The sequence below is a fragment of the Hibiscus syriacus genome, unplaced genomic scaffold (assembly GCF_006381635.1).
Source record: "Hibiscus syriacus cultivar Baekdansim isolate YM2019G1 unplaced genomic scaffold, ASM638163v2 tig00110346_pilon, whole genome shotgun sequence".
Lineage (NCBI taxonomy): Eukaryota > Viridiplantae > Streptophyta > Magnoliopsida > Malvales > Malvaceae > Hibiscus > Hibiscus syriacus.
In genome coordinates this window covers 226,787-248,982 of record NW_024062697.1, presented here as the reverse complement: position 1 = coordinate 248,982, position 22,196 = coordinate 226,787, and positions in this window count along the sequence as shown.

The following is a 22,196-nucleotide window of genomic DNA, read 5'->3' as shown; positions in this document are numbered from 1 at the left end:
GTAACAAAAGATGAGAGAAGGGTCTGGTAGCGAAAGTTACAAGGCTAATAGTGAGCAGCCGGTCCCATATGAAATTGCTAGTGCGCCTGCACATCAAGGGGTGTCAATAGCAGAATTTAGAGCTTTTATGCAAGCTCTAGATGCTATATTGACCCATTTTCAACCTCCTCCGCCCCTGCTCTTCCCACACCGAGAATGTTGATCCTAAAAGAGCTGAAGAGCTTGGGAGCTCCAAAGTTCTGGGGAGAAGAGGGTGAAGGTCCTATGGAGACCGACTTATGGCTAAATGATGTTATAATAATTCTCGAAAGTCTTCACTGTTCAGATCCATAAAATTTGGGTGGAGTTGTATCTTTACTTAGAGGATCAGCTCTAGTATGGTGGTCAAATACTACGATGTATGTAACATCTGAGCAAGTGACCTGTCAATTCTTCCTGGAAGAATTAAAAAATAAGTATGTTGGTGAACAGTTCAGACGAACAATGTTGTTAAAGTTCCATAATTTGAAACAAGGTGATCGAGTAGTACATGAGTACGAGGCTGAGTGTAATAAGTTGAGCCGTTTTGCTACTGAGGTGGTTCCCAATGATAAAGCCCGACGCGATTAGTTTATTGAGGGGTTGAGGCCAAAGTTGAAAGAAATGATGTTGGCTTTGAGTTTACCTAACTTGTAAGAAGTTATTAACCAAGCCAAAGCTATCGAGAGAGCTCAAGAAAATACATTAGCAGACGGGGAAAAGGGTTGGAACGCCTTCAACTCCCCATTATGTTAAGAGAGGCAAGGGCTCAAGTTCCAGCTATACGGATAGAGAGGGTTCTACTGCAGCTTCACAAAAAACAAAACAATCTTAGTTGGTTGTTGCTAGCTCGGGTAGAGCAGTGGTAGAAAGAAATGTATGTCAGATATGTGGTAGAGCGCACCGGGGAGTATGTAGACTTCTCAGTGGAGTTTGCTTCCAATGTGGTGAGACTGGTCACTTTGCCTAAAATTGTCCAAATAAATTTGGGGACCATTTGGCTCAATTTGAAAGATCTGTGTAACCTCTAATAGAATCAGAGGAAGGGGAAGATCAAGGGGACAATCTGAATCCATGCAGCGATAAGAGACTCGGGGAGTCACCAGAATCTATAACATTAAGACCAATGAGGATCAGGATGACCCGGAGATCATAACAGGTACTTTCCATCTTTATGAGCTTGTATTTGTATTAAGTAACCATGGTTCTACACATTCATACATTAGTACAAAGTTGGTTAGAGCTAGAGGAATTCCTTTAGAATCAATCTTTAGTGAAATGATAACAGTAAACCCTAGTGGGTTATGGTACAAGTGTGAGTGGAGAGGTAGTAAACAATTAATAAAGATTCCAGGGGCTATGGTCCCTGTGAATCTGATAGAATTACCAATTGATGAGTTAAGATCATATTGGGAATAGGTTATTTGTCTCCAGAGACAATTAGTTCAGGAAGATACAGAGAGTATGGAATTATAGCTTTTGGAAGGAAAGTAAAATCATTGCTCAAGGTGGCATTTATAATGATTATGTAGAAAATAATGTTAGAAAGATGTATATATATATATATATATATATATATATATATATATATATATATATATATATATATATATATATATATATATAACTTTTATAGCTGATGTGATAGATACTCAAATAATTAAAGCATAAATGTTGATAATTTCACAAAATCCGGAATTTATAGATGTCTTTTCAGATAAGTTTATTGAGTATCTCCAGATTGAGAGGTGTAATTTAAGGCTGATGATTATTAAGGTATTGAACATGTTTCTATGATTTAAAGTCGGCAGCAATTGAGTTTGCCTTAAAAGATTTGACGCCATTATTTGTATGGTGAGTGGTGCTATAGTTGTGCTAATTACAAAAACTTAAAGTACTTGTTGAATTAAAGAGAGTTGAACATGATATAGAAAAGAATGATAATACCTTTAAAGGATCATGAAATTATTATTGATTACCTTCTAGGAAAGGCCAAGGTTGTTGCAGAGGTACTTATTCATAAACCTTTTGCAATCTTGAGAGCTATGGACGTGTGATTAGTGTTGAATGAAAATGGAATTGTGGGATGAATTAAAGATGAAGATGATATTTTTATTAGATTTGATAAGAGAATTATAAATGAAAGATAAAATTTTAGCAAAATATATGAAGTAATATAAGAGAAAAAAGTTGAATATTAAGATTGTTGTATACGAAGCTTTATATGAGAGAAAAGGTTAAACATCATTGAAATAGTTTGAGTTAAAAGATCGAAATTTAGTTGCCCCTGGTTTAATGAAAGAAATGGATTATAAATGAAATTTACCCAAGATAATTTTTAAGATCGCTTCCGATTGGCAAAAATCTTATGTTGATCTAAAGAGAAAAGAGATTAAATAGCATGAAGGTGATAATTTTTTTTCTAAAAGTATCACCTTGGAAGAAGTATTGTGGTTTGGACTAAGTCTAAGAATTTTGAACCCTATGAGATTTTATCAGTTAGCTTTTGCCTTCCGAAATTGACAAGACCTATAATGTTTTAATGTGTTGTTGTTTATTAATTTCTAATCAAATCCATCGCATTTTCTTACATTGAGGGAAATAGAGATTCGATCAGATTTGAATTATGAAAAAGAACCAATATGGATTTGGACTTGAGAAATTAAGGAATCGCATAACAAAATTGATTTCTCTAGTTAAAGTGTTGTGGTAAAAGCATAAAGTCTTTAAATTCGAGGATGAATTTTCTTAAAGGGGGAACTGTAATAACCCAAATATCAGGTCAGGGACTTTATTGAAAATATTTGAAATTTGAAGGATTATTTGAACAAATGGTAAAAGATGAGAAAATGGTTTGTAATAGTGTTTTAGACTAATTTGTAACAATGGATAAATTAAGAGGGCATTTTGGTCTTTGAAGGGGAAATGAATTTAAAATACATTCCCTATTAGGGATTTCAAATAGGGAAAAGAGGAAAGTAAGTTATTTTTACTTCTCTTCTTATTCCTCTCGTGGTTTTGTGCTCTCTTCCATAGCCAGAGGTAAAGTTTCATTTGGCTAGCTTCTCCTTTCGTTTTTCGTTGGTTTTTGAATCATTGAGTATTATAGAGGCATAAGGAAGGGTTAAAAAAGATTAAAAATAAGATATGGATGATATATTGGAGATTAGAGAAAATGGGTTTTTAAAGGATATGTTGGAATATGAGTTTTTACTGATTTTTATTAGTAAATTTAACTTGTCAAAGAAGTAAATAAGAGATTAGAAGCTTTAGATATGATTAAAAACATGTTACAAAAAGTGGTATGATTCTTGGTTTGAGATGTTCTTGAGAGATTTTAGATGTTATAAGAAGCTATATGTAGGGAAGTTAGTTGGGATAATTAAAAGAAAGTTTAATAGTATTGTTGGATGTAAATTAGAAGGGAAACTTTAGTAAAAATTGAGCTTAAAAATGGTAAATCTGGGTAAGGGTATCGATACTGATAGAACAATACCAATATTGTCGGTGTAAATGAGTATAAATGTGACGAATGGTATCAATACCGATGCAAGTGGTATCGATACTGATAGGGTATCAATACTAGCAATGGGAAGTATCGATATCATGGATAACATAATGCCAAAATGATATCGATATCGAAAGGGAGTATCAGTACCATAGTGTAGTAGTATCGATATTGAGAGAAAGGTATCGGTGCCATAATATAGATGTATCGATATCATGGTAAGGGTATCGATACTATTGAGCTTGGAACTAAAATATAGGTTGAAATTGTAATAGAAATTGAAATAATAGTACTTTTGAGTATTATTAAAGTATAAATATTAGGGAATATACTAACATTTGGTTTGGTATATGTCTTAAATGGATGCTTGTGTAGATCATAGCCAAGCCCCTGAATCTAGCAAGAAAAATGGTAAAGATAAAGTTGTTGAATAGCAAAACATCTCTACAACTTATTAGTGAGGATTACCAGGTGAGTGCATTTATTATGTACTTATATGTTATAATAGTCATAGCTACAAGTTACTTAATACGTGTATGGTGATTACCAAATGGCCCTATATGTGCAAATCTAAGAAATTCATAATAAGTTTATAAATTTCTGTATTGGTAGTGGGTGTGCAACCCACTTAAATTATAATAATTTTGTGAATTATTGTATTGGCACTATGTGTGCAAACTATAGAGGTTATAATGAATTGAAAGACTTAATTGAAATTATGAATAATTATTAGAGTAGAAACTATTCTAAAGTAAAAGACTAATGGCCTAGTTGTCCATTTGGCCGAAAGGTGTCAATTATGCCAGTTAGATGAAAGGTTAAATCCTTTGAGTAAAAGATTAATGACCTAGTTGTGCATTTGGAAGAAAGGTATCAATTATGCCAGTTAGATGAAAGGTGAAATGCCTTTGAGTAAAATAATAATGGCGTAGCTGTGCATTTGGTAGAAAGTTATCAATTATGCCAGTTAGAAAAAGGTTAAATGCATTTGTAAAAGATTAATGGCCTAGTTGTGCATTTGATAGAAAGGTGTCAATTATGCCAGTTAGATGAAAGGTTAAATGCCTTTGAGTAAAGATTAATGGTCTAGCTGTGCATTTGGTAGAAAGGTGTCAATTATGCTAGTTAGATGAAAAGTTAAATGCCTTTGAGTAAAAGATTAATGGCCTAGCTGTGCATTTGGCAGAAAGGTGTCAATTATGCCAGTTAGATGAAAGGTTAAATGCCTTTGAGTAAAAGATTAATGGCCAAACTAAATATTTGGCAGAAAGGTGTCAATTTTGCCAATTAAATGAAAGGTTAAATGCCTTTGAGTAAAATATTAATGGTCTATTTGTGCAATTGGCAGAAAGGTATCAATTATGCCAGTTATATGAAAGGTTAAATGCCTTTGAGTAAAAGTTAATAGCCTAGCTGTGCATTTGGCAGAAAAGTGTCAATTATGCTAGTTAGATGAATGGTTAAATGCCTTTGAGTAAAAGATTAATGGCCTAGCTGTGCAATTGGCAGAAAGGAGTGAATTATGGCAGTTAGATGAAAGGTTAAATACCTTTGAGTAAAATATTAATGGCCTAGCTGTGCAATTGGCTGAAAGGTGTCAATTATGTCAATTAGATGAAAGGTTAAATGCCTATGAGTAAAAGATTAATTGCCTAGTTGTTCCTTTGGCACAAAGGTGTCTATTATGTATGTTTTATGAAAGGTTAAATACCTTTAGGTAAAATAATAAATGATTAATAGTACAATTTGACATAAATGAAATACATAATGGTGCATAAAAGGCATGGGAAGATACCATAAATGAAAATGCATAATGGTGCATTAAAGACATGAAATGATGCCATAAAAGAAATCAATGAATAATTACTAAAGAATAAAGGGTGAATGTATAGAAAGAAATGTATGTTGGATATACTAAGAATGTTTACGAAGATAGTATGAAGGAAATTTGGTTTAAATAATAGGGACTTATATAATTACTAAAGAATAAGGGGGAAAATGTAAAGAAAGAAAGGTATGTTGCACATACTAAGAATGTTTACGAATATGGTATGAAAGAAATTTGGTTTAAATAATAGGGACTTATATAATCCTTATGGATGTTACGAAGTAGTTTGAAACCAAATAAACAAGATATACTTATGTATATAGAAATGTTTCTTTACAATACTATGTCTTACTGAATAAGTATTTAATATGTGTTGATTTAATGCGTAGGTAAAATCAGAGATTAGTCGAGTAAGAAGTACAATCGTAGCAACAGTTATCATCAATTAAGATTGACTCATCAGTAACAGTAGAACAATCATTTTCTTTTTGAAAACTTAGTTGGCATGTAATTGAAATCAAGTAAATATTTTACAATGTATTTAAAGTGATAGTTCTAGTATTATGATTCTATGAATATTATATGTTTGTGGTTTTTAAAATTGAAACAAAATTTTAAGGGTTTTCAAATGAAAAAATGTTTAAAAAAGTGATGTGACATTTGTATCTTGTGTACGGAAAGGTACACGGGATGTTACAGAGCATCTCCGCTCGAATGTTCTTAACTCATACAAAAGGTCAAGGTAGCCAACTTAAGGGTGTCTTACTTACCTTCCTCCTATTTTAGTTTAGTTTATTTGTTTTTCTTGTGTTGTTGTTAGTATTGCATGCATTAGGGACAATGAATCCCTTTGGTTTTGGGTGTGTTGTGAGGATAAACATTGCATCTTGGAATAGTTTCACATGTAGAATTGCATTGGTAATTCCATAGGAAAATTTTGAAGAAATTAATGAAGTTGATAAGGGAATTTTAATGATGCCCAATGATGCTTATTAATTGAGATGAAATGCTATAGGGAATGTTATATATTCTTTTCGAAACTAGGAACCTTAAAATTTTATTTTAACACTTAGGTGTATGTTCTCAATACTTAGAGAATTTAGAAATTTTCAAGCTGTAAATCTCTTATCTTTATTATATGCTATAGAAATTATTTCATTAAAAAAGGGAAGTTTTTAGGAAATAAATTGGGTAATTATGGTAATAGCTCCAACATAGTTTTAGTAAATAAGTTGGGTAATGATAGTAATACCTCCAACATAGTGAGATAAGTTGGACTTCCAACATTGATGAGGAAATATTTCTATAGCATTGAATATCTTTAACAGAGTTGGTGCAAATTTTTCTAACTTAGCTAACTATTAATTGTATACACCTATATTACACACACTACACTATGAGGATTTTGGTTTTCATGAGATGGAATTGTATTCCCTTATTTGAGATTACATATATGCTTTATAGCATTATTTGAGGGATGAAAAAGGAACTTTTCTGCTTGGTTAATTTCTTTAAGTTATTCTATGGAATTTTTGTTTAGATATTTGATGCATGTTTTGTTTGAGGATAAGCAAACAGTTAGATTTAGGGGTGTGATTACTCACTAAAAGAGTTATATTTAGTAACCTTTTTCACCTAGGTTTAGCTTGAACTTGAGCAAGTTTAGGAGCATTTTAGGATTAAAATTATTTAGTTTTGCACATTTTGCGTTATAGGAGCATTGTGGGTTGCTAAGGGCTAAAATCAATTTTTGTTGTTGAAAATTGTTACATTGATGTTGCAGCATTACGAAAAATACTGATAAGATGTTACAGCGGTCGTCTAAGCTCTATACGGTTTGAAGAGCCTCCTGGATTGGGACAGCTCGCTTTGGCAACTTTCATTTGGCTGTATATCACCTGAAACGTGGACATTTTCTATTAGGGATGAAATTACCATCCAAGTTATAAAAGGGGAGTACTTGAGAATAAAAAGTATGACATTCAAGAGCCTTTCAAAGAACCCGATTCTCCACATTAAATATTCAACACATGGAAGCCTAAGTCCCCTACCTGAGATTGGTGTACCACCAGGGAATCTTGCTGAGTAGCTTCAGCGGTCAGTGGATCTATATTCAAGGCTTTTTATTAAGAGAGGGAGTGATTTGAATTCTTTAACCTTTGTTAGATTATATTATGAATTCTATATTTTGTGTTTACTTTGATACTCATTTTGTGAGCTTAGTTCTTTATGATTATGAGTAGAAGTACTTATAATTACATATGTAGTATTTTCGATTTAATCTAGAAATATCTTTATTCTATTTTCTATATACCATTATGAGCATTGGTGTTGCTGAGTAGCATAGTGTATGTTGAAAAGTACGCTGCCAATTTATTAGTGTTGTTAATATCTTGAGCCTTTAATTGACGAAAATGGTTGAAGTAGTTCAAGAGGTTTTAATAAACTTTGATTGCATAAATTGAGTATTGGATGTTTGCATGAGATTTGAAGCTCATAATATTGTATCCATTGACTTGATAGTTGACCACATGCTTCCTAAAATGTTGTAGCATGAAGTGGTATTTTTCCTTATTGATTTTACATCTTCTCTTTAGCATATTTTATACTTGATAAATCATATTTTTGTAAACTCCATTGATAACACTCTACTTCACGTGTGTTTGACATCTATAGCATTAATTGCTACCACTTTATTACTTGAGCGATACATGTACTTGTGTTAAATGCTATAGCATCTTACAAAGCATCAGCTGCTACTACCTAATATAGAGCCAAAATAGCCTCTAAAGCCTGCAGAAATGTCCCCTGATATATAGCTGGCACTCCCTGATGTTCCTGCGCTCCCTGCTGATCATGCTAAACATGAGGTACATGCTATACCTCAATTTTACTTCCACTGTAGGTTCCCTTGGGAACCTCCTGTTTGGTAACACGTCTTGAGCCCTCCGAATCTGACATATAAACAATCAAAAATATCTATACATTAGTAAGCACTAACACAAAAATAAAATCATCAAACCATACTAGATCAGTAATTTTGACATCCTAGTGGCATGTACACATTTCCAACATAACATAGCCTCGGTTTAGGTTGAGAATCGGCTAAATCTGCAGCTCTGATAAAAATAAATGTAACACCCACAATTCGTATACATCTCAAAATACGAGCTAAATATGTTACATCAATATTGCAAACGTTCGTTAAACATAAATACTTAAAATTTTGTTTCATTTGAAAACATTTCTTTCTCAACTTTAAAACTATTTCATTAATCGCGAAAATCATAAAATAATATTTACTCATTTTAAACGAATATGATTTTAGGCAGTTTAGTACTATTTCATAAACTATTTAAAATAGCCTAAATACTACTTAATTTGAAAACAATTTTAAAAATATAACATATATATTATTTACGCATAAGATTCTAATATACTAAAGCAAACAAAAAACAAAATAGTTCTAGTTTACTATTACAGAACATATAAAATAAATCTGATAAAGCAAACTAACATATACAAACATACGTGCCACTAATAGTGAAAAGTAACATCAGAGATGTGTTACTGATACAGATAGTAGGTCTGATCTTCAAAAAGATGCTCGGTAGGGTCCTCACTGCACGTCCTTTTCTCTATCAAAACCTATGCATGAAAATCATCATACACTAAGTATAACTTAGTGAGGCCGTAAAACTCAAGGTGAGATAAAACAATTAAAATATCATAACTACATTAAAACATTTAAAAAAATAACTTAATTAAAATATGAAGCCAATTTCTTTATCGTAAACCTGAAAATCAACTTCATCTCATGATTTTATTAAAATCATGATAAACATTATCAGATAAAATATCCATATCATATTTCCTACTAATTTGACATATTTTATAGCTTCTATATTTCATTTTGATAGACCAATGCATATTTAAGAGAATACAAGGTACGTGAGTAGAACATAAAGTGCGCACTAGGCACTTTATGATGCCAATCATAAATCATCATAAGATGCACTCCAAGTGCAAATCATATCATATGCACCAACGGAGCAATACATAATATACACGAATGTACCATAACTTAATTTTACTCAACTTAATGGCATGTCAAATGTACCTACGACTCTCAATGCAACATATAATGGGATTTCATATCATATCATATTCATTTAATAATCAAAATTTCCAAATTAGGATCGTTTCAACTTATCATCATAAAAATCATAACTTAGGCAGTACTTACCAAAAACATTCGTAAAACCCTTATAAAAGCGTTATGGAAACATTCCATATTTAACATAAATTCATACTTTAAAAACAATATGAGGTTGACTTATCGCAAGTCTTCCTCGATCAAAATAATTAAATAAATAAAATACACCCACCTTTGCCTCACTACCGAACCTTTATATGACACTTCTTTACTCCTGTGCTTTCTCCTTTCCCTTCAGGTCGTTCAAATCCCTAGATTTATCGTGGTCTAACAACGTCATATAATAACATAAAATATTCAAACTATATGTTAGTATTCTACTAACATAATCTAAACTTAATAATATAAAATTATATAGAAATAAAACAGATACTTAATCTATATAAAACTAAATCATATATCCATCATGATTTTAAACTTTCCAAAATACCCTTTCGATTTCATAAATATTTATTTTCATCATCAACCCTTCAACTTTTATCAACTTCACAATCAAGCCACTAATTATGAATTCTTTTTAGAATTCATATCAACCTTTCCTTTTAATTCATAATGGTCCCTTTACCATTATGATCATTCCACATTAATTACCAAAATTTTCAGAACCTTAATAACAGACTGAATTCAATACTTTGACATTCATGCACTTACAATTTCATCATAAACTTTCTTAGACTTTTCGAATTCAACCTTTCATTTTAACAAGCTTGCAAATTGATCCCCAAACCAATATTTTAACTCAAAAATCAGAATGCTAATAAAAATTTCCAGCATTGTAAGTTTCTTAACAAAATAATACCATCACTTTGAAAAACTCACATTTAAGTCCCAACTTTTGAGACTTTCTGAATTCCACCACCAAGTTCATCCAAATTTGTACTTTAGTCCTTGATTTTTAATCTCACTTAAATTTTCAGCATTTCATAATTAAAATGCAACATTGAACACCCCATTTAACACATTTGTGCATTAATGTGTCACAATTCTCATAACATGAAAAATAGTCCTTTTACTATCTCAAGGCTCTAATTGATCCAACTTGATCTTCAAAGCATGTACAATACAACCAATATCAATTCTAGACCATAGGAAATTTTTCAACATTTTCCCCTAATTTTCTCCCTTATGGCCATATGCTTCATAGTCCCTAGGGCAAATTTTTTGTTAAATTTCCATCATGAATTCAACTTCCTTACTTCAAATTCATAATATTCCAATCATCACAAAATCAAATTCAATTAAAACCGATCCAACATCATTAAAACCTACTATGGTCGAATATTATATAGGTGTCTACACTTTATTTTAATCATCACCCATGCCTTTAAATTAATGTACAACATTAATAACATAAAAATCATGCCTTGAATAATCAAAATCAAACTTGTTCCTCATGAACCATAATCACCAATCTCATCACCAAAGCATGATTTTCATATAATTTTTATACCAAATGATAGAGAATTTCATGTAGATTAATTCTCTATCGAATAACTTAATCCAAAAATCAAGCATGTAGGTTCAAAAATAAAATTAAAGAACTCACCTTGGTGGTTATAGTATTTTCGGCCAATAAGAATAAGTTAGCTGGATTTTCTTTATTGGTCTTCTAATTAATGCTTAATACACTTGGCTTAACTAAATATAATTGAATTTTCAAAATTAACATTATTGAACCTTGATAATTATCAAATGTTCTTCCATTAAAATATTCCTTAGTCAAAGATGAATCAATTTGGCTTTGACATTCTACTTTGGCTGTGCAATTTTTGAAAATTGCATTTTTGACACTAAATTTCTACTGTTTAGCCAAATCTAACAAATTAACTTTAATTCCACTGATCTATGCTAAATTTTATTGATGTAAAATGTGAAAATAATATTTCCAACTCTTATCTAGCATCCTCGAATTTTTGTGAACTTTATCCTTTCATATCTTTTAATACAAATCCCATACCAAAATTCCGATTCCATGAAAATTGTTGTTTTAGGACAAACTATTCATTTACAAGCTAAAATATATAACTTTTTAAAATTATATTTTTGGTCTCTAAACTTTTACAAAGTTTATACTTTAGCCACCAAACTTTCAAAACTTATATTTTAATCACTAGCCAAAATTTGGGGTATTGCACGGATACAAGACAGTGGAAGGAAGATTTGATTTCTGATGTGTTTAAAGAAGAAGAAGCGGAGTTAATTTTTAGTATTCCGATTTCAAAGTTTGCTCAAGAGGATTGATTGGTTTGGAGTGGTGAAAAAAACGGGTGTTTACAGCGTTCGAAGCGGCTACCGTTTGTTAATGGAACAATCGGATTTAGATAGTTCGATTAAATCCATTTACAATCACTTATGGGCCTGTGTGTGTCGATGAAAGATAAAACTGCATGTTTGGCGTTTCACTTGTAACTTCATTCCAACTAAACAGAATCTATTTTCAAAACGCATTATAGGTAATCGTTGGTGTTTGTCTTGTTCGAATGTGGTGGAATCGGGTGTACATATTATTAGAGACTGCACATTGGCTCTTTTAGTGTGGCCTGCACTTGGTTATAATTGGCCTATTCGTTCCAATCAGAATTCTTTTATTGGTTTTGCTGACTTTTTAATCAATATAATTCGTCAAAGCATGCAAAAATTGTGATTACAAGATGGGGGCTTTGGTTCACCCGGAATAAACTTATGCATGAGGGAGTAAGAGTAAGAGCCGAGGAAATCATTACCTTGGTACGCGCTCAATGCCTTGATTTCATTAAAGCAAATGCAAATCTCCGTGGAACTCCGGTGCTGACTACAGTTCGATGGAACTCTTCCATTCCACCGAGTTTCAAAGCAAATTTTGATACATGTTACATACAGACGCAACATGAGTCATGATCAAGGGTAGTCATCTGCAACAGTGAGGGTTAAATAATAGAGGCATGTCGAAGAAAGACGAAGAGGATTACCTAAATTTTTCTGGCTGAAGCAACGGCATCGTGCATGCTGTGGAATTTGCACTTGATCTAGGACTCCAAGATGTAGTTTTTGAAGGGGATGCGCTTTCTATCATCAACAAATTAGCCTCTTAAGACCCAACTGTTCAGTCATCAGTGCAACAATCTAGAAGGCAAAAAATTGAACTACTACTCTCCGTACATTCTCTATCCACTTTACTCCGCGTGCTGGTAACCAGGCCACCCATCTCTTGGCAGCAGATAAGGGCCTAGGATAAGAAGACCAATTTTGGATCGAAGATGCTCCCAACTGTGTTGAGAATCAAGCTGTAGTGGATCGACGGTTGACTGACCATCTTAGAAGCCGAATCTTAGAAGCCGACCTTTGATCTCATTTCTTATGTTTAGGCTCTATCTCTTTTGGTTTCCTCCCTCGCATTTGGCGTTTCACTGAGTTATGTTGAATGTGTGAAGGAGACGAAAGCTAGCTTCTTTGTTCTGCCGTTTATGCTTCCTAGAGAAACGTTTAGTTTTTAGCTCATTTATTGAGCCACAGTTGGACTCCATTATGCTGTTTTGGGTTTTTTTCTTCTTCTTTACAACAGTATTACACTTTTGGAATTTATTGAATGGCTAGCTTTCTTTTGATTCCAAAAAAAAATGATTTTATATTGATTAAGAAACAAGTATCTTCGTCATTTAAAAAATAAGTGTGTACTATCATTTATTTATTTTTAAATCCGAACTTATGTCCATTTTCACCTAATCTATAATGAATTTCTTTCACAAGTACAATAAAAAATATTATGTAATTATAAATAGCTGTATCATTGAATTTTGTTCTTCAACACTTGTACGTATCATGTTTTAGAGGAATTATAAAATGCAGTGGACCTAGGAGGCCATCAAGGGACGTGGTGTAATTTGTTATCACATTAGTCTAACACATTGAAGGTCTTTGGTTTAAGTCTGGGCGATGGTAGTCATTTTCAATTGTTTTTATTGCTTTTTATTTCGATGAAAAAGGAGGAAAATCTAAAGTCTAATGACATTGTCGGGGATTAAACCAGAGTCACCCGCGTGACAAGCGGGAATACTTACCACTATACTACAACCACCTTATTGATAGATAACTAAATTGATAAATGTGGAGGATTAAAATTACTAATTTATTTTATATTGATTTTATATTGATTAAGAAACAATATCTTCATCATTTAAAAAAATAAAGACTTAATTAAAAAGTGTGTAAATTATAATGTGTACAGTCATCTATTTTTTAAATCTAAACTTATGTCCATTTTATGCTCATCTACAATGAATTTTTTTCACAAGTCATATAAAAAAGATTATGTAATTAGAAATATGTGTATCTCTGAATTATGGTCTCTGACACTTGTACCTATCTTGTTTTAGAGAAATTATAAAATGTAATGGAACTAGGAGGCCATCAAGTGTCGTGGTGTTGTTTGTTATGACATTAGTCTAACACACTGAAGCTCTTCGGTTCGAGTATGGACGATGCTAGTCATTTCCAATTATTTTTAGCGTTTTTTTATTTCGATGGAAAAAGATGCAAAACTAAAGTATAACGCTATTTTCACGGATCAAAGCCCCAGTCACTTGCGTGACAGGTGAGAACACTTACCACTAAACTACAACGACCTTGTTGATAAATAGCTAAATTGATAATTGTGGTGGGTCAATATTATTTATTTATTTTAAATTAAAATGATATAATAATATATGTACAAACTAAGGGTTAAATATGATTTTATACTGGTTAAGAAACAATTATCTTCATCATTTCAAAAATAAAGACTAAATTAAAAAATAAGTGTGTACATTTCAGTGATGTCATCAATTTTTTAAGTCCAAACTTATATACAACGAATTTCTTTCACATGTCAAATAAAAAAGATTATGTAATTATAAATATGAGTATCATTGCATTGTGATCTTCGACACTAGTAGGTATCATGTTGTAGAGAAATTATAAAACCTAGTCAAACCCGAAGGCCTTCGGGTGTCATGGAGTAGTTGGGTATCACGTCAGTCTAACACACTGAAGGTTTTTGGTTTGAGTATGGGCGATGCTAGTCATTTTCAATTGTGTTTAGCGATTTTTATTTCGATGTAAAAGGAGGAATTTAACCCTCTCAGATCGAAGCGGGTGACCCAATCCGATCTGAGGTGTCTCATTAGGGCCACCAGAGCAACCCACCGTAAAAATAGCGAAAAAATTCAGCTTTTTTTTTAAACGCTTAAAACCATAAAACAAATTATAAATACAAAAGTAAAATTTATCAATATTTAGAAATAAAACTGATACCTGACTCGGATATAAAAGCAAAATATAAGCTACATGCCCCCTAATCACATGTATCGTACTCCACAAGCATCGCCAGTTAAACTCCCCTATTCACATCGATAGTTGCACTGGTTCAATTCTTTTAACCTGAAAAGGTGAGTAACGGAGTGAGATTTGGAAAACTTAGTAATACAAAACTACCAGATGATGTTGAAAAACATGCAGATAACATATAAGCATATGTTTTCCAATTCATTCAGACATCTACAGATTTTTAAGCTGAGCAAAGATCCTACTAATATCTCATGTAGTAAAAGGCATTTTAGTTCAGAGGAAATATTTCAGATGAATGAGTTCATGAGATCATAATAGGTTGTCTAGTGTATTTCCAAAAAACCAATGAAAATGTACAAATATATTTTTAAAATAGTAGCATTTTAAAATGTATCTTTAAAAACCATAGTAAAACCCTCCAACCAAACGCTATATACAGTTACCCATAACTACATAACCTAAGGGAGCACTTTGGGGCCTGAGAGCCTACCCAATAAATTTCTTGGGGCCACGGAGGCCTACCCCAGAAAAATCTCGGGGTCGCAAAGCCTACCCAAGGGTCGCCTCAGGTTCATAAGGAATTACCAGTCGGTGCTGAACCTATAAAAGGATTTACCAGCAGTGACTGAACCTGCCGGAGCTAGGAATTACCAATCAGTGAGAACCTATACAAGGAATTACCAGCAGCAATTGAACCGAGAGTCTTCATACTAGATCCCAGAGTACCCCAATTAAAACATTTTCAATCAGTAAATAGAGATATAAGAAATCAGAACAGAAATCATAAAAACATACAATTGACCAGGGAAACACACTAGAGCTTCTAGAGATTATTCGGAGGCACTTGATAACCTTATCAGGCAGACGAAACACGAATCATCAGTATACTGATAGAATGTCAGAAGTTAGAATCACTATCAAAAGAGTTCATTAGCTGACATGATCATAAGTTATTCAGAAAGTGATTTATCAAGATCTTAAAGTATTCAAATATTTTTCGAAGGTACAATGTAATAAGAAAGTTATTTAGAATCCTAATCAATAGAGTTAGTTGTGTTTTCAGGTATAACATGAGTGATTCCATTATTAAGGAAATCAGAGACATTTTGGGCATTAGGTTCTTTGAGAATTCTTAGTGATTTGAGATGATAAGGGAGAAACGAAGATTCAGGGTATTTACGATTTGTGTCGATCTATCGGAATATCAAGTTAACTTGAACTGAGCAATCCTAACACTAATACATGTCAAATCATCGCACTTCGAGGGTATTCACTCTTTAATACAGACAACTCTTGTCGAATTGATCATCTTCAAAATCATCACTGAATGGTCTTAAGAAGACGAACATATATTCAGTCATTCCATGAATTGGGTTACCTTAGGTCATTTATACTCCAAGGGTGTTTTGGTCATTTTACAGTTCAAGGGTATTCAATTATTTTCTTTGATTCAAACATATGCACCATTCTAGTAATTTATTTATTAGGTGGTTTTGTCCAAAAATCATAATTTCTAATTCTTTCACCATCTTAGGGTTAGAAATTGATTATACATAGTTATTTTCCAACTTCTAGGGACAATTCTTATCCTTTTTTACAATATAAGGGTATTTTCATAATTTTACCCTGTAAGGGTATTTTCGTTATTTTAGCTAACCGAAGTATTATCATAATTGCTCATCCAAGTACCTTTGGCATTTAACTTTTAATGAGATAAATTAGAATTTACATATCCAGAGTTTGATTGCTTTACCACTTAATCACATAACTTGTAATTTAATTCAACGGTCCCCTAATTTATTATATGAGTCATCTCAGCTATATTCAGTTACCGAATTTTTACCGTATTCGGATCGAATTCAGAAATAATTTACTATTCAGATGAGACCAACCACATTCATCCATATATTTTCCAATTATAGCATATTCCATAAAGCATGCATAAAGTAGCAATGTATTACCTCAGTTTCTGTGCCATAACGATCGACCATTTAAACTCCATTCGATCACCCTCAACTTAATTCAATGTCAAATAATTCCTCTGATACACAATGACAGAATTTTCTTTAGAAACGAAGCTTAATTGCGAAAACAGATCGAATAGGGTAGTTAATTAGTGAAAAATAACTATCTGGTTCGAATTTGGCGAAACGGACCTAAAAATGGACTTAGGATGTTGAAAAACATCATAATATGTCTACCCGAAAAAGTCAACAACAATCAATGGTTAACGCCTGGTCAATAGTTAATGACTAACCCAGGCGCTCGGCTCGTCTCGGCTCAGGTGGCTTGGTCTAGACAGTCAACACACTCCCAGGCTGGCAGACGACGCCCACACACAGGGAAAGGCATGTGCGGCGGCTCCAGTCATAAGACCGCGACGAAAATTTCCATATTGCTAGATATCTTTCTTAGGATTCACGTGCAACTGTTATTTTTCAATGAAACATATCGGATTATAGAATTGTAAAACATACAAACTTCTCAAACGGTGGCCGGTGAGTGACGACGATGGAGTAACGACGGCACGACGATTTCGGTCAGGTTTTGAGTGCACAATGATGGTGAGTCCAATTGTGTAGTTTATGAGGTGAACGAACGGGTTGATCGATTGGAATCGACGAAAATATACGGCGGTCAGGTTAAAAATGAAGAAGTTTCAGGTTCAGTTTTACGACGAACGGCGCCGATTCATGACAAGATAAGGGTCGGGTTTTGTTCAACATTCGACGGTGATTCTATTGGTGGTGTTAGAGTGGTGAATTGTGGTCAAACGACGACATATTGAGGTGCCAAAGGTGGCTAATAGAGATGATGAATTTGGGGTTTAGGGATTCAGGGTTTAATTTAAGGGAAAATCATATTGCTCAGCGGAGAGGTTAAATTTTTCAGTTGGTAATAAAAAGGCCTATAAATTCTGAAATCTTTCATTTTGTTCCCCAATTTCCCCTTGTTACTACCTTAATTCGATACTTTAAAATTAATAAATTTTAGCCCCTAAATTGAGATGTGACAATTCTCCCCTCCTTAAAAGAATTTTATCCTCGAAATTCACTCAAGTCAAAAAAATTCAGAAATGAAGCTTCCATCAATTCTTCCATATCTTCAAGTAGCTTTTACAAAAGTACCGAGCCTCTACTAATCCTTAACCAGCTGAGTATACATTTTCGTCAAAACTTTCCCTCATTCCAATAAAAGAATCAGAACAAAATTGTCCTTGTGAATCAACTCGATTTTGGCTACGAGGATAGGTTAATAGAGCAATAACAAATCTCAATTTCATTTCAAGAGTCGGGTCAAAATTTCTCAGATAAGTAACTCTCACACTACTCGTGAGGTACTTTACATAATTTAGACAATGTTACTGGTATTTCTTTATACACAGATCGAGCCCTAACAGATAGAAAACTTAGGCTAGCTGGTTACAATAAGGGACATGACCTTGGAGATCTGACTTAGAGAAGTACAATTGTAGTCTAGGGGCATGTACTGACCAGATATCTTTTGACTGTAGACCGACCGGTCTATCTATAAATATTTTACTCAACTTAAGCTTTGATACCACTAAATGTAACCCCTTCAGACCGATGCGGGTGACCCGATCTGATCCGGAGTGTCATATTAGGACCATTGGAGCAACCCACTGTAAAAATAGCAAAAAATTAAGCTTTTTAATTAAAACGCTTAAAATCATAAAACAAATTATAAATACAAAAATAAAATTTATCAGTATTCAAAAATAAAATAGATATCTGAATCGAATATAAAAATAAAATATAAGCTAAATGCCCCTAATCACATGCACCGTACTCCACAAGCATCGCCAGTGAAACTCCCCTACTGACATCGATAATTTCACTAGTTCAATTCTTTTAACCTGAAAATGTGAGTAAAGAGTGAGATTTGGAAAGCTCACTAATACAGAACTACCAGATGATGCTGAATAACATGCAGATAATAGATAAACATATGTTTTTTTATTGATTCAGACATCTACAGATTTTTAAGCTGAGCGGAGATCCTACGGATATCTTATGTAGTAAAAGATATAAAGCTTTCAGTTCAAAGGAAATGTTTCGGATGATTGAGTTCATAAGATCATAATAGGATGTCTAGTGTGTTCCTACAAAACTAGTGAAAACGTACAAATCTCTTTTTAAAATAATAGCATTTTAAAACGTATCTTTAAAAACCATAGTAAAACCATCTAACCGAATGCCATATGCAGTTCCCCATAACTACATAACCTAAGGGAACACCTTGGGGCCTGAGAGCCTACCCAAGAAAGTTCTCAGGGCTACGGAGGCCTACCCAAGAAAAACCTCGGGGTAGTAGAGCCTACCCAAGGGTCGACTTAGGTCCATAAGGAATTACCAGTCGTTGATAAACCTATAAAAGGAATTACCAGCAGCGACTGAACCTGCCAGAGATAGGAATTACCAATCAGTACAGAACCTATTCAAGGAATTACCAACAACGACTGAACCTATTAGAGTCTTTATAGAAGATCCTAGAGTACCCCAATTAAAACATTTTCAATCACTAAACAGATATATCAGAAATCAAAGAAAACATACATTTGATCAGGGTAACACACTAGAATTTCCATATATTATTCGGTGGTACTTAATAACCTTATCAGGCAGGGAAAACATGGATCTTCAGTATACCGATAGAATGTAGGAAGTTATAATCACTATCGAAATATTTCATTAGCTGACATGATCATCAGTTATTTAAAACGAGATTTATCAGGATCATAAAGTATTCATATATTTTTTGGAGGCACAATGTAATCAGAAAGGTATTCAAAATCCTAAGTAGTAGAGTTACTTGTGTTTTGAGATATAACAGGAGTGATTCCATTATTCAGGAAATCAGAGACATTTTGGGCATTAGGTTCTTTGAGAATTCTTAGTGATTTGAGCTGATAAGGGAGAAATGAAGATTCAGGGCATTTACAATTTGTGTCGATCTATCGGAATATCAAGTTAACTTGAACTTAACAATCCTAGCACTGATACCTGTCAACCGGTCAAATCGTTGCACTTCAAGGGCATTCACTCTTTAATACAAACAACTCTTGTTGAATTCATCATCGTTAGAAGCATTACTGAATGGTATTAAAGAGACGAACTGATATTCAGTCATTCCATGACTTGGGGTTACCTTAGGTCATTTACTCTCTAAGGGCATTTTGGTCATTTTATTGTTCAAGAGTATTCAGTTATTTTCTTTGATTCAAACATATGTACCATTCTAGTAATTTATTTATCAAGTGTTTTTGTCCAAAAATATAATTTCTAAATATTTTGCCATCTTAGGGTTAGAAATCGGTTATCCAAATTTTCTAAGCAAAACTAGCATTTTCTATGAACATCAATAGTTTCATCGGATCAATATGTCTTTTCATAATTATTTTCCAACTTCTAGGGAAAATTCTTGTCCTTTTTACAACATAAGTATATTTTTTAATTTTACCCCAGAAGAGTATTTTTGTAATTTTACCTAACCTAAATATTGTCATAATTTCTCATACAAGTACCTTTGTTATTTAACTTTTAATGAGATAAATTAGAATTTACATATCCAGGGTTTGATTGCTTTACCACTTAATCACAGAACTTGTAATTTAAATCTAACGGTCCCATAATTTCTTATATGAGTCATCTGAGCCATATTCAGTTACCGAATATTTACAGTATTCAGATCAAGTTTAGAAATAATTTACTATACATATGAGACCAAGCATATTCATCCATGTATTTACCAATTCCAACATATTCCATAAAGCATGCATAAGGTAGCAATATATTACTTCGGTTTTCGTGCCATACCGATCAATCATTTAAACTCCATTCGATCACCCCTAAACTTGAATTCAAGGTCCAATAATTCCTCAGATACACAACAACAAAAATTTCATCAGAAACGGAGCTTAATTGCGAAAAATGGATCGAATCAGATGGTTAATAAGTCAAAAACAATTTTTTGGGTTTGAATTTAGCGAAACAGTCCTCAAAATAGACTTAGGATGTCGAAAACATCGTAAAAGGTGTACCCAAAAAAAGTCAACGACGGTCAACTGCCAACGCTTGGTCAACGGTCAACGACTCAGTTAACGGCTCACCCAAACGGCTTGGTCCAAATCGGTCTAGCCAGTTGGCACACTCCTAGGCTAGCAGACGACGCCCACGTATAGGGAGAGGCGTGTGTGGTGTGTGTTGTGACTCCGGTCGTCAGACGACGATGAAAATTTCCAGATCTCTGGCTTGGGAGTCACGTGCAAGTGTTATTTTTCAATGAAAATATCGGATTACAGAATTTTAAAACATACAAAATTTCCCCAATGGTGGCTTGTGAGTGACAACGACGGAGAGATGATGGCATGATGATTTAGATCGGGTTTTGAGTGCACAGTGACGGTGAGTCCAATGGTGCAGTTGGTGAGGTGAACGGACGGGTTGATCGACTGGAATCGACGGAAAACATGCATCGGTCGGGTTAAAAATGACGAGGCTTCACGTTAAGATTTACGGCGAACGGTGTTGATTCACGATGATATAGGGATCGGGTTTTCTTCACCATTCGACATTAAGTCTATTGATGGTGTCAGAGCGACGAACGGTGGCTAGACAGTGACAAATTGAGGCGATAAAGGTGGTCGATGGTGATGATGAATTTGGTGTTTAGGGATTCACGATTTTATTTGGGGAAAAATTAGATTTCTCGGTGGAGGGGTTAAATTTTTCACTGGGTAATAAAAATGGCTAAATTTGGATTCAAGTCCCTAGATTTTCCTGTAACTTTCTAAAAGGCATATAAATTCTGAAATCATGCATTTTGGTCCCCAATTTCCACTTGTTACTACATTAATTCGATACTTCAAAATTAATAAATTTTATCCCCTAAATTGGGGTGTGACAAGGAAAAAAAATTAAAGTCTAACGTTGTTTAAGGGGATCAAACCAGAGTGGCTCGCATGACAAGCAGGGATACTTACGACTATACTACAACGACCTTGTTGATAGATAGCTAAACCGATAAATATTGAAGGTCAAAATTATTGATTTATTTTAAATTAAGATGATATAATAAAATATGTACAAATTAAGGGTTAAAAATGATTTTATAGTGATTATGAAACAAGTATTTTTGTCACTTAAAAAATAAAGACCTAACTAAAAAATAAGTGTGTAAATTATAATGGGCATTGTAATATATTATGTAAATCCGAACTTATGTCCATTTTCACCTCATCTATAATGAATTTCTTTCACAAGTTCAACAAAAAAAATTTGTCATTATAAATAGGTTTATCATTG